This window comes from Pongo abelii, chromosome 8 (genome assembly GCF_028885655.2).
Source record: "Pongo abelii isolate AG06213 chromosome 8, NHGRI_mPonAbe1-v2.0_pri, whole genome shotgun sequence".
Classification (NCBI taxonomy): Eukaryota; Metazoa; Chordata; class Mammalia; order Primates; family Hominidae; genus Pongo; species Pongo abelii.
This window is the reverse complement of record NC_071993.2, coordinates 62457840-62472128: the sequence shown is the minus strand read 5'-3', so window position 1 is coordinate 62472128 and position 14289 is coordinate 62457840. Positions and strand designations below refer to the sequence as shown.

General features: G+C 38.6%; 1 long non-coding RNA gene across 2 annotated transcripts in view; it reads right to left on the bottom strand.

The window, feature by feature from the left end:
* Positions 1-928: 928 nt before the first annotated feature.
* LOC129048250 (uncharacterized) overlaps positions 929-14289 on the bottom strand; it is a 30247-nt gene continuing 16886 nt past the window's right edge. The window contains exons 3-6 of one of the 2 annotated variants that reach the window (XR_010141540.1): positions 13237-13406; positions 3729-3814; positions 2049-2311; positions 929-1209 (exon numbers count right to left, since the gene is read on the bottom strand). This is a non-coding gene — a long non-coding RNA (uncharacterized LOC129048250). Of the gene's footprint in view, positions 1210-1241; positions 2312-3728; positions 3815-13236; positions 13407-14289 lie in introns of those variants that run through there. The other variant, XR_010141539.1, reaches the window with a different exon arrangement.

Sequence of the window (14289 nt, the reverse complement as noted above, 5' to 3'; positions counted from 1 at the left end):
AGATGATTCATTGTTAAAGTAAATATTTCTGAGTTATTTAGCTAAATGTATAGCTGTGAGTGCAACAGCTAGTGAATACAAGATTCCAAGGATAAAACTGTCTCAAATAGGGAGGGTTATTTCCTCAATGCAACCTGAGTTAACAAAGTCATGTGGAAAAAGGAAAAAAATTCTTAGTCAGTAAGAGCCCAGGAGGAAGCTAGATAAACAGTGCTTAGTGTCAAATGTAAAAGGCACCTTATAAATTTGTTTACTAACTTATAGGTTTGTGAAGATAATGGTCACCCCTTAACCCCAACTCTTAGCATAATACCCAAACACAGCAAGAATTCAATAGATATCTTTTAGTTGAATAAATTAATAAATACATGAGTATATCAGAAAGAATTTTTTTAAATGCAAATCAAGAGTGGTTATCGGAGGCTTAGAAAACTGAAAGGAGTCCAAGCTAAGAGATTGGTTCAGTACTGAGGTCATGAAGAGATACTGAATCCAGCAGCTCTCCCTTAAGATCAGGTACAATATATGTTGCTGGGTTGATCATTCCCCTTTGAAGTTGCTATACAGAAAAAAATAAAAGTAGTTCTAGCCAGTGAAGAAGCATTGACTAAAATAATCAAATACAAACAACAATAGATCTATTTTTGCTTATTCTTTAACACTATAGATTTAGCATTTGTATTTTGTAATGGTTTTCTAAATGACCCAGTGTTAGACATTGTATCTTTGTAAGCCTACATTTTTTGACAGTGTATTCAATTAATAATACTGCCATCAATTTGTGAAATTTGTGTATATTTGAAGCAGTTCTGAAGTTTTCATTAAGATATTTAATTGAATAATGTTGTGACTGTAAGTATTACAAATGTTTCTTATAATCCTTTCTTTCTGTAACTGAGGGGAAAATGTATTTTACCAAGATGCTTTTACGATAAACTTTATTTCCTCTTATGAAGAATGAGGAATTAATATTCATTAAGAAAAAGTTGGAAATATAAAACAAAAATAATAATATAATGGAATACTGCATCGCATCCTCTTGAACCATCACTGACTGTAGTCATAGCTACAAATGACCATTCCACTTAAGCTCAGATCACCTTCTGTTGTCAGCATTATCCTTCCAGCATCCTGATGCATATCTTTGACTTCAGCCCCAGAACTTCTCAAATGTTTCAGGAACCAACTCAGCTCTTGTGTAACCATGGCCTGGAAGCATAGGCAAGTTAACGTCCCTGCAGTCAACTATCAACCAAAGAAAGATGGGAGGCAGTAGGTAAATGTTCCAACCTCCAGTCTTTCTGGAAGACATTCTGAACACTTTTCAGGAGTTTCTAGTGGAATAGAGTACCTGTTGGCCACAGCAACAACACTATAGGCTTTTCTGCCTTTTCCGTCTCATTCTCCCCTTGCTCCTTCTCCTGATTTCACCTCTTAAATAAGCTACCTGATTGCAAGTCCTTTTTCTTAGCCTGTACTTCAGGAGAACCCAAATGAAGACACATAATAACAAGAAATATAGCTATTGTTATGAAACTTAGACATAACCAACCCTAACATTTTGGATGGCATCCTTCCAATTTGACTTCTTTTTTTGAACTGTATAAGATTATATATTTGGAAATAGTTTGAGCATTACCAAATTATGCACAGCAAATGATGAAAATTTTCTTCCACGTGTTCACCAACCACATTTCCAACTAACCTCTCTCCATAGCAGTAAGTCTTATTAAAGTTTAATATAAATCCTTCTTATCTTATTATGCTCTTTTATACATATAAATGTATAAATACAAACACGTTCTATCTTTCTTGGTTACTATTAAGAGCACTTACAACTACATATTTTTCTATATATCTTTGACCAGTTTCAATAAAATACAAAGACTTATCATTTTTGTTATTTTATCAATAGTATATAATTGATCATTGATTACCTCTTTGACCCATGATATGTCTTTAGTAATTGAGATTAAATAAATAAATCACTAATGGATGACATACAATTTTATATTTCAGAAATGTTAAGTGAATCTGAAATCAGCAACCTGTTTCTAAGTGTTCAGGATCTATACCAATCAGCAATTGTTGTGCAGTAGACTCTCTCAAAACACAGACTGAGAACAATCACTTCAAGCATCTTTGAGTCAGCTGAGTACCAGCTGATCTTGGCTGAAATCAGTGGGCAGTGGGCAGCCTTGCTCTCTGCTTCAAGTTCTGGTGGCTGGGATGGCTCTCCTTCCATGTATTTGTCATCATTCTCTAGGGTTTTCCAGTGTGAATATTGTTCTATTAGGTGTACTGCTTTCACCTGAATAGAAAACCGACCAAAATATTACCTAGTGTAGAAGAAAATGCTGAATGATCAAAATGATATTGATCACTACTGTAACTGTGTCTCTCTCCCTCTATCATCAGTGTCATATTGTATGATGTATTGTCTCTATTATTAGGGAATAACTTTTCCCTATATACATGTATATGCCCCTTTCCACTAATTTCAATTATGGAGACTTTTAATTCAAGACAAGTTTTACATATTGTTTTATAAAATAAGTATATTTATGTTTTAGAAAAGAAAACACATAAGCAAAATAAACAACAGGCAATGTTTTTCATGCCTGGTATCTAAAAACCCATAGCAGGACTTCTCTGAAACACATAAAAGTTTTGTAGGATGGAATTCTATTACATAGCAACACAAAAAAGCTTGGGATCATCAAGGTCCTGTAACTTCCTCATGAAGATGAGGTCTTCAATTCCTTTTTTATGGTTGTATTTTCCCCTGTGAAATCTAGATTATGATTCAGGCTGCATCATACTCTTGCTCCAATGGAAGAAGAGTTTGTGGTGATAGTTCCTATTTAAGCCAACTCTTTTTATGACAATTTCATGGCTTCTCTCTTCTTCTTCTGACAAATGTGTTTAAAAGCAGCTACAGCTGTTAAAACCCCAATAAGCTGCTCAGTGATTTTGAGCTGAGTGGGCAGCCCTTCCATACTAACTGCCATGTCTTGCCTGTGCTATATTTTCTATTTAGTGGTTATGTGTAAATTCTGGGTATTCTCAAAACCATCACAAAATCATGGCTCAAAATGAGGAAAGGGAAAAATCAGTTACCTTATGCAATGCAATTTTGGTACTAACTACCCAGAGTTAGCCAGATTTCACAAGTTAAGCAGTCCTCCATATGACTGCCCTCACTTCAGACACCAACTACAAACTTGGGGACTCCTAGGCCACCCACACTTTTGAACAACTTGCTACAAATTTGGGGGTTCCCACTATCTGCTTCAATGATTTGCTTTAATAAGCTCAGAAAAGTTCTGTGCTTAAAATCAGTTTTACTATAGCAACAAAGGATACAAATCAGGCCAGCCGAAAAAAGCGATGCAGAGGGCAAGTTATGGGAGGCCCCCCCCAGTGAAAAGCTTCTATGTCCACTCTCCATGGAACCAGGATGCATCATCCTCCTGGCACATTCATGTGTATTGCCAACCAGGAACCTTGCCTGAGCTTCGTGTCTGAGTTTTTATTGAGAGTTCATTAAGTAGACATGATGGATTGAATCACTAGCCTTGAGGTTGAACTCTTATCTCCAGCCCTCGTCCCCTCCATAGAATTTGCATTAATTTCAAGTGGCACAAAGCCCTAATCCTCTAATCACATAGTTGGTCTTTCTAGCACAGCCAAGTCCCATCCGAATCATCTCTTTAGCATAAACTCACCTGTCATCCAAGTGGCCCACCATGAATAACAAAGACTTTCTTGTCACTCTGGAAATTCCCAAGGTTTAGAAGCTCCCTGCCAGGAACTGTGAACAAAAACAAGCCAAATGATTTAGTATATGATACCTTGGCATAATGATTGAGTATCTAAAATACACCTCTGTTATTTGATAACTAAAACAAAAAGAAGAAGAAGCAATAAAAGTAGAGAAGTGATGTTCTTTGTAAAGCCAGAGGAGCATATATAAACATACCTATTAATAATGCTCACATAAAACCCACACAATCTAGGGTTTTAACACAAGTGCAAATACATAATAATGAAAGGAAAACCCAACTTTTAAAGTTGAGCAATCATAGTAAGAATACTTAAATTTGAAATCCAGGTCTATCCTAGCTAATTTTACTTTTCAGCAAATCACTTAAACTCTGTGAACGAACTCAATTTCCTCACCTCTAAATCAATAATAAAATATTTTCCAGGAATGTTATAAAGGATATAATTAATAAATACAAGTGAGATTCAGGTTGGGATAAATAGCTCACTAGAGGGGAATCTGATTGTACAACACAAATTTTTTATTTCACCAGTTGTGAAGATTCAGCTCCCCAATTGCAGTCACAGGACTTTTCTTCCTCCCTAACCAATATCCACCTAATCTCACAACTCTGGCTATGAAGATGTGTTCAGGAACAGATAGGAGAAATTATACCCAACCAATAATGGACTTTGTAACCTAATAATTGCTCATCCAGTGGCACATGTGATTGGTATAAATTTTTTGCAACGTTGGTTTACCAAATCTGGTTTCTTTCATCGAATTGGCCAGAAACCTTGGACATTCTCTCCGGGAGAACCTTGAAATGTAAATGACAGAAAGACATTTTTCTATCATATTGATGGCAACAGGGGCATGGTATCTACTCTGAAATTCCATATACAGTTGATGCTTTCTTCTACAGTGGCGACAACCTTTAAGCAGCCTATTCTAAACAGCATCACAAATTCCTGCAGGCTGTTAACTTGAGGATCTTTATTTCGTTTTGCTTTCAGTCCCTCTCAAGTTATGATTGGTAAATGATCTATAGATGGTTAATATGTTTTTCCACAGGTCTAGAGTTCTTGTAGCTAAGGAAATTAAACTTCCTCATCATCCTTATATGTGAAATTAAAGAAATGTAGGTCCTGAACTGGATGCCAATATTCAAATGTCTTGAAACATGCTGATTTTGTCTTATACGTAACTTCCCTTGTTGTTCTCCAGCCTTCCAACTGGGATCATCAAATTATCAGCCAGCAACTAGCAGCCTAATTTCTTATAGGCAGCTTTTTTGTAAGGGATAAGCAAAATGCTTGAGAAGTAGCAGTTTTTGCAATTGTGAGAAGATTTCTCATATTGTAGAAGGAACTGATATGAAGAAAGATTATGTGATAATATGTGATTATGTGATAATATGAAGCACCCCCAGATATTTATTGTTATGTTCCAGGTACTTTATGTACATTATGCACTTGAGGGGTTTTACATGCCTTGTTTCATTTAGGATTCACATGGTTCCATAAGATTAGTGTTATTTTGGTTCAGATTGAGAGCATTTAAGTAATTGCTACAGGTGGTAAAGCCAGGAAGTGGTAGAGCCCATTTGTATACCATTCATGCCACAGTTCTTAAAGACTATACTATACTGCTTGTGTGGGGAAATACATTTCACAGTAAATCACATGGACAAGGCCTAATGCATGTTGTCAAACAACAGAAGTAAGAAAAAATCCTGAAACTTACAAGGATGGTTAATCTATCTTAATATATGGGAAGGCTGGTTAGTCAGAACTGTTCTTGGATTGGGCGGCCTATGAGTTGGTGAGTTGCCTGCTGTTGATGGAGTTCAAGAAGATGGGAGATAAGCACTTTGTGGACTGTAGTCAGGGGAACATAGCATCCTGTGGACCTGAAAAAGATCCTTTCTGTATTCAGAGAACATTTATTAATTACCAAACGTCCAAGCCCTTTATACCTATTTCTAGTCCTTCAGTTAGTCTAGCCTGATTCTTTCCTACTTATACAATTATTTTCAATTTTCCATTTTCTGTCCAGTGCTCTATAAGGAAATAACTTGATCAACTTAACTCCCAGAGGAGAGATAACAGAAGCAGTATCTTCTACAAGAATTCCTGGAGAAACGGTGTTGTGAAGAGTTTATTCCTAGCCTCCTAAATGGCCAGTCCTTGACTATCAGCTCAGAAAAAAACAAATCCTCCTTTGTGTCCTTAGAGAATCATAATCATATCAAGTTATAATATTCACATGAATCTGTCTTCTCCTTTTCTCTACAAGTCCCTGGGAGTTAAAAGAGAGACCCAATAGCTTTAATTAAAAAAAAAATCCCTAAAATTACTGTTCTCAGTAATATGTTTGAGAGTATTTTACAAATATACACAGATATAGAAACCACGAGAAGCCTAGATTAAAGAAAATAACACCAAGACAAAATGATTAATATGCAAAAAACAGTAACTTTGATGCAGAAAAGAGATGACAAAAAATATAAAAATATTTTTGTTGTTTAACTTTAGATATTTGACAGAGAATTTCATCATTAGCTAGACCTAGTTAAATTTTAAAACATCACAGTCAATTGCTTTCAAAATATAAAACTCAAATGACTTCACATCTCAATTATATTTCAGTGATGCCTGCGATCACAAGCACACACATCAAGGGCTCCCTACCCAGGTCCTTTCAAGTCATGCAATACACTGACAGCTGTGTAGTCAAGCATCTACTAAAGGTAGTTCTGTTCTTCATGTATCCCTCTTTAGACTTAGCCCTGGGCTCCATTCTTTATTTTCAGTACCCTCTGCCTCTCTTTCATGAGAATCGTGTGAAGAGCTAATACTGGTTAAAACTTCTTATCAAAATCCAGACCTTTTTTAGCATTTGGAGGCTCCCAGATTTTAGAGATATTTCATAGTATACATATTATATATGATTTCAAAGTACCAATAGTGCCTTGATTAACAAATTCATAATCAAACATATTAATAATTCTATGGAAAATTATATAAATATTTGCTCTAAGAGAGATAAAGACCATTAATACCTGCACATATCTTTGGATCCAAATTCCTACCAAATAAGTCAAAAAATTCTTTTGTTTTTTGGAAATTTGTGGATATCTAAATGGCAGATACAGGATGATAGACCAGTAGTGATTCTACAATGTGTCAGACACGTACTACATGCTGTACATTCATCTGACTTTGCTTTATTGTAATACCTAATGTAGTTGCTCAGTATGCCAGTTCTGCATATCATAGAGCTCAGAGAGGTGAGGTTTCTCACCTAAGATCACACAGATGGCAATCAACACCAGGGTGCTATGGTTTTATCCCCCAGAGCTCATGTGTTAAAAACCTAATCCCCAATGCAGCATTATTAGAAAGGGAGGCCACTAAGAGGTGACTAGGTAATGAGAGCAGACACCCTCATGAATGGATTAATGCCATCATTGTTAGACTGAATCAGTTATCTTGAGACTGGTGGTTTTATAAAAGGAAGTCCAGCCACCATTCTCTGTCTTGTGTGTTCACTTCCACCTTCCACACTTCCACCATGGCATAACCCTTGCCAAGATGCTGGCACCATGTTTTGGGATTTTCCAGTGTCCAAAATCATGAGCTGAATAAATCTTTTTTTCTGTATAAATTATCCAGTTTATGATATTCTGTTGCAGCAGCAGAAACAGGCTAATACAAGGGTTAATGCCCAAACCTCAGCTTGTATACAAGAGAGGCATGGAGGCCTAAGGCCTTATTGGCTGACCCTTCCTTGACTTGTCAATCTAATGTGATTTTAATCAGGAGGTCCTAGTTTAGTGATTACAATGGTATCTGGGGTTCGATCCACTTTCTGATCTATGATGTGGGGCTGGCCCAGACTGGTGTCTCATCTCACTCGCCATCTGGTTTGGAGCATCATTCTGGGATGTTCAGGCAAGTATCTGCTAGGCTGAGGCTACCAGAGAATGGCATAGAATGTAATAAAGTTCTTGCCTGATGTGTTTTAGTCAATATTCGAGGAATTCAGTGTCCAGATGTAGAGAATCTGGCTCTGACAGTCTTGCTAAGTAATATTTGTGAGATAACCTTAAAAAGGGAAAAGTACAGTTTGAATTCAAACTTTTGCCCTCAAATTACATGTTTAACTCATTTAACATGTCCAATTTCCCATTAACATGGACAACAGCATGTAGAAAATGAGGAAAATCTTTCTTATTATAAGTCAGAAAAATTACCTGTATGCCACACACTTTATGACATATAACATAGTGAATATATGCGTGAGTTTTAGCCCCACACTGCCTTGAATTTAACACCATCCTCTGACGTTTAGTAGCAGTGTGAATGTGGAGGACTATTTGGTATCATGCTTCTCATCTGTAAAATCTAGATAGTTGCATATCTGTCATCAAAATCTTGGTCACACAGTGCTTTGCATGTAACTATAATTCAATGTATGCAAGCTGGAATTAAAATATTATAATTATTAGTATTATTAAAGCCAAAATTAGTGATAGTCAAAGGACACAGAAGAAAAGACTGATCTACTGATTATATGCGAAGGAGAATTTATCAGGCACTATTAAATAATCGGCCAGAGAAACTGAGCTGACATCCCCAAGTCAAACAACATGATTTAAAGTAAGAAAGGACTGTCAGCCACGTGGTGAGAAGATCATGATCTTACAGAAGTCTGAATCAATTGCACTACCTTCTGGGCTTCCCAAGACAGCTAACACATGTACTGAGCTATGAAGCCACGTATGACAAAGGCCGCATAACGAGGCCTCTCATGCCAGTAGACAAGTGGGTGTGTCATCAGTTTACTGCAGGGAAAACAACAAATTTTTCATACGTAAAATTCCGTGACAAAGACCTGGAGCTTTTTGAGGAGGCTTTTCCAGGAACTAACTTCTCTATACTTTCCCAAAACAACTGGGTTTCTAATTTAGCCAAGTACAATTTAGATGAGTCTAAACATTGTCCATCTTCCTCCATCAGGGTTTAAACACAATATGAAAAAAACTCATCTAAAGTCTCACTACTGTACTATATTTGTGCATTTGTGAAAATAGTGTTAAAATCACCAGATTTATGCAAAGATTCAGGAAAGCAAGATGATTAACATATGTCAGAATAAATCAGCTCAGTTTAAAAAAAATATCTTTTTAACCAAAAAAAATGAGAAATTTACAACCTTAAAAAGATTCAGAGTATTTTATCTACTAAAAGGAACAAACTGAGATCTGAAATGATCATTTTGAAATTAAAAATATTTTCTATATAAAAAATATAATTTAGTGCTTATAGGCAAATGTATGTCTATCTCACCCCTTAAATTCATATTTTAAACCTCAATGCCCAATGTAATGCTATCGGCAGATAGGGCCTTTAGGAAGTGATTAAGGGATTAAGAATGGGACTAGTGACCCTACAAAAGAGGTACTAGTGCCTTTATAAAAGAGCCAGGCGTGGTGGCTCACGCACTTTGGGAGGCCAAGGTGGGCAGATCACGAGGTTAGGAGATCCAGACCATCCTAGCTAACACGGTGAAAACCCGTCTCTACTAAAAATACAAAAAATTAGCCGGGCACGGTGGCGGGCACCTGTAGTCCCAACTACTCGGGAAGCTGAGGCAGGAGAATGGCGCGAACCCGGGAGGCGGAGCTTGCAGTGAGCTGAGATCGCACCACCGCACTCCAGCCTGGGCGACAGAGTGAGACTCCGTCTCAAAAAAAGAAAGAAAGAGACACCCAGAGAGGCTCTTTGCCTCTTCTGCCATGTGAAGAAAGACATGGCAAAAAGATGGCTGTCTATCAACCAGGAAGCAAGACCTCATCAGACACTGATTATGTCAGCACTTTGATCTAGGACTTCCTAGCCTCTAGAACTGTTAAGAAGTAAATTTCTGTTGTTTATAAGCCTCCCAATTTATTGTACTTTTGTTATTGCAGCCTAAACAAACTAAGACATTGAGTCAGCCACAAATATGTCATTTATAAACTTTCAGAATATGGCTTAGTCACTACCCTGAGAAAAGAACCAAGTGCTACATTTTTATTAGAACCAAATGCTACATTTCCTGAAATGGATGTTATATTTTTGGTACTGTTAAAACAGAACTTTCTTCTCTGAAAGGACCACATTGGGGTGAGCAGGTTCTTGCACATTTTCCTCTTCAATAGGTCAAAATTTTCTCCTGAAGATGGTATTGTAAAGTACAGGAAAATAGGAGGCCCATTAAACATCTTTGGGTCAGGCAGGGTGGCTGACGCCTGTAATCCCAGCACTTTGGGAGGCCAAGGCAGGTGGATCACTTGAGGTCAGTACTTCGAGACCAGCCTAACCAACATAGTGAAACCCCATCTCTACCAAAAATACAAAAAAATAGCCGGGCATGGTGGCAGGTGCCTGTAATCCCCAGCTACTCAGGAGGCTGAGGCAGGAGAATTGCTTGAACCTGGGCGGTAGATTGAAGTGAGCCGAGATCACACCACTGCACTCTAGCCTGGGTGACAGAGTGAGACTCTGTCTCAAAAGAAACAAACAAACAAGCAAGCATCTTAGGGCCTCAGTTTATCCAGACTGAGGGCCCTTTAAATAAATTAGGATAAATCCTTAGTGAAAGAAATGTGCTTGGTAAATAAACATCTGTAACATTAAATCCAGCTCGTCTTGGCTGGAGCACACTTGGCTGAATGTTACATGGTGGATGTAAGTGAGGGATCCTCCTTTTTGCACCTTGAAGAAAAACTGCAGCCTTGGCAGAAGAAGGCAGTGGCATTAGCCATGGCAGAGACCAGAACCAAGATCCAGCCAGGACATACCATATACTTCAGGCCATACTAGCATTGAAATGATTTTGTGAATGTCCCCTTCACACTGCCCTAATGTCAGGTCGGGGTGACCATATAATTTGCTATTCAAACTGGGGCTATTTTGAAAGTGTAACGAAAAACGTGGGGGAACTAGGACCGTCCCAATTATACCGGGACTTCCAAATACCCTAATGTGTAGCAGAGTATTAGTAAATGATGAAAGATTTTCGCCCTCTGTGGCTGATGGAATTAACCTCTCTCAGCCTGAAAGGAGGAATCCTTTGAGGTTAGCACCCTGGTCTTCAATGCAGATTCCAGGGCTGTGATAGCTCATTCTTCATGAGCAATTTCAACCTAAAAGTAGTGAATTGCAGTCTCAGAAGTGAAACAGTGTATGAGGTAGAATAACTGGAGAAAGGAAAATGTCCTTGATAATCAGGCGATATGAAGGCTAATGGAGCATTGCTGAGCGGCCTCCATTCTGAGGTCAAACTTGGACCTCCCAGTGGGAAATAGACAAGGAGTTCCTAAAGAAGTTAGAGAAAAGCAAAAGGCCATATATTCCCCCCTCAAACACCTCTCATGCTGGAAGCTGGAAGAAAAACAATACACAAGAAAGGAACTCAAGAAAAATATTTGTGTGTGTGTGTGTGTGTGTACATATGTGTTGTTGGGGAATTGTAGGCCATTCCATGTGTTAAACACAACAGAAGCAAGAAGGCCAAGACTGACTTTGCGGAAGGTTGAATTTGATCTATATACAGAAAAAGCTACAGAGAGATTCGAAAGGTCACTATGACAGGTGCTGTCACTTTTGGCTGGTACATCAGTCAAACAGACCCTTCCAGACTTCTCTGGCTCCATGACCTGCGTGTCAACACAGTGAGAAAGTATCATCTAAAGGTCTCACTTATAACATTCTTTTTTTTTTTTTGAGACAGAGTCTGGCTCTGTCACCCAGGCTGGAGTGCAGTGGTGCAATCTCAACTTACTGCAAGCTCTGCCTCCCTGGTTCACTCCATTCTCCTGCCTCACCTCCTGAGTAGCTGAGACTACACGTGCCCACCACCACACCCAGCTAATTTTTTTTATTTTTAGTAGAGATGAGGTTTCACCGTGTTAGCCAGGATGGTCTCGATCTCCTGACCTTGTTATCCACCCGCCTCGGCCTCTCAAAGTGCTGGGATTACAGGCATAAGCCACCGCGCTGAGCCGTAACATCCTTTAATACAAAGTGGTAGACTGTTTACTTTCTGTTAAAGGGATTGGCTGGTAGTGTGAACAATCACTCTCATTAATAGACTATATTACCAAAATAGATGGCCTCAAGACACACCAGAAATAGTAAAAGTACTTGGGATATAGCTTAACCAAATAAAGATTCATGTTCTTAGGCAGAGAAATTACATTTCAAGACATTTTTTGACAAGAAAAAAGGACCCCTGAGGTTGCAGAATTGAGCCTCCGCTTGCACTATAATGTGTTGTATCATGTCAATAATGATACTAGCCATACCTTCCCGTCCTGTTTATTCTCCTCACCATGGGCAGAGTTTGAGGGGTCTCAGGACCTAAGTCCAGCCAATCAGAACCTCTCTCAGGACTTTTATTTCAAAACTACCAAGGAATAGTTTTTGTCCCTCATTAGAGGTTCATAGTACTATAAGCTTATAAATTTAAGTCTGCCATGAGACACCCACCCCAATTCCATGGAGAAAGCTTCTTTGTAGTAGGAAAAAGTGAGTTCAACATGAAAAGATAAGCAGAGATGAAAGACGGGTGGAGAGAAGAAAAGAACTCTTTGTTCTTCCCCTTGAGATCCCATTTCCTGCCTTTTTGTCCTTAATTCTCTGAGCTATTCCAGTTGCTTTCCAAATTATGTGGGCCAATGCATCTCTTTTGTTCTTAACCTAACTTAATTTGGGTTTCTACCACTTACACATAAGTGCCTGGAAAATACAAAAATTTATTTCATGAGACTCTGGATTTGGAGAATGTCCAGACTCTGGGATGATCATTGAAAGGACGTAGAAGATCTTCTAGGTCATCTGCAGGAACTTCTAGCTGGACACTTATAAACTAAAGAAGAGGATATGGACTGCCAGCTGCAGAATTGTGAAACTGTGGCTCCTTGCTGTTTCATATTCCCCATGGGGAACTGCAGAGCAGCTGGTAAGTGGAATAAACCGGACAGAAATCCAGAGTCCAATATACTCTAGCACTACCAATTTCATCCCTGCTGCTGCTTCAGCTGCTCCTATCTCCAAAGAAAATTAAGGACCACACTGAAAATCTGCCTTTCTCTATTCTTCATGTGTTCTAGGATGCAAAGGACTCCATATTTACAGAGATCTTAGCACAAATTGTGTTAATGGTTTTATTGGTGGAATAGTCAGAGAAGTGGATAAGGCTTCTCCTCTATAGTCTAGCTAGACCTTCTACCTACATAAATGTTGATCTTCTCAGCAAGAATTAGCCTTAGCCTTTGATACTGTCTACAGGCTCTACAAAAAGCTTCCTTTGCACTCTACTTTTTTTACCTAAAACAAAAGTTATTTTTGATCTGCAGCCACAGTTATGGAACGAAACAAGGAAAACCCTTTGTGATAGACTCCATAATCTCTCATTACCTCAAGTGCTTCTGAAATGGTAGTCTCCACTTGCATTGTAGAACTTCAAACCGAGCTGGACTCATCTGGACTTTTTCTGGCCTCTTCACCAAGTCTTATCCAAGGCTATATTTACTGAAAATGATGCTGCTCTGTATTACTGTGGAACTCTGGATGGTGGGATGAAGAAACTGATAGAATAAAGGTAATCAGCTGTTTTATCAAACAAGATTTGAGCAAATAGACCTAATGACAGACAGTGGCTGCTGTGATATCCATAGTTCTGAAAGCATTATCACTGAGCTGTGCATGGAAGAAATGTGTAGATAATGCTGAACTTTGATTCTTAGCTTCACTTGGCAGGAAGTCATTGGTCCTGCCATCTCCTAAAGAACTTCTGTTTTGTTTTGTTTTGTTTTGTTTTTGTTTTTGTTTTTGTTTTTGTTTTGAGACAGGGTCTCACTCTGTTACCCAGGTTGGAGTGCAGCGGCATGATCTCTGCTCACTGCAATCTCCACTTCCCAGGCTCAAGCAATTCTCCAGCCTCTGCCTCCTGAGTAGCTGGGACTACAAATGCAAGCAAGCCACCAACACCTGGCTAATTTTTGTATTTACTTGTAAAGATGAGGTTTTACCATGTTGCCCAGGCTGGTCTTGAACTCCTGAGCTCAAAGCAATCCGCCCACCTCAGCCTCCCAAAGTACTAGGATTACAGATGTGACCCACTGCATGCGGCTTGTTTACTTCTGACTTCTGCTACTCTTGTTCCCTAAGTCATTTGTCAAATTCCATCCTTTGGCCTATCATGCAGCTTGGAATTCTACCCAAAGACATTTGTAATGGATATATGCTTCAGATATGAAACTGAGCTTATGTCACTACCACAGGAAGCCCAAATACATAATCTACCTGGTCCGGGCAAAGGATGCCTCCCCTATACCCAAGACAAGCTTAAAACTCTTTATCGAGATATTAAACCTACTTCAAGTAAAGAACTCCATTTTTTTCTCTGAGGCCAACTGAGCGTTTCACATAGATAGAAGATAAAGGAACCTTCTTTACATCCTGATCTCC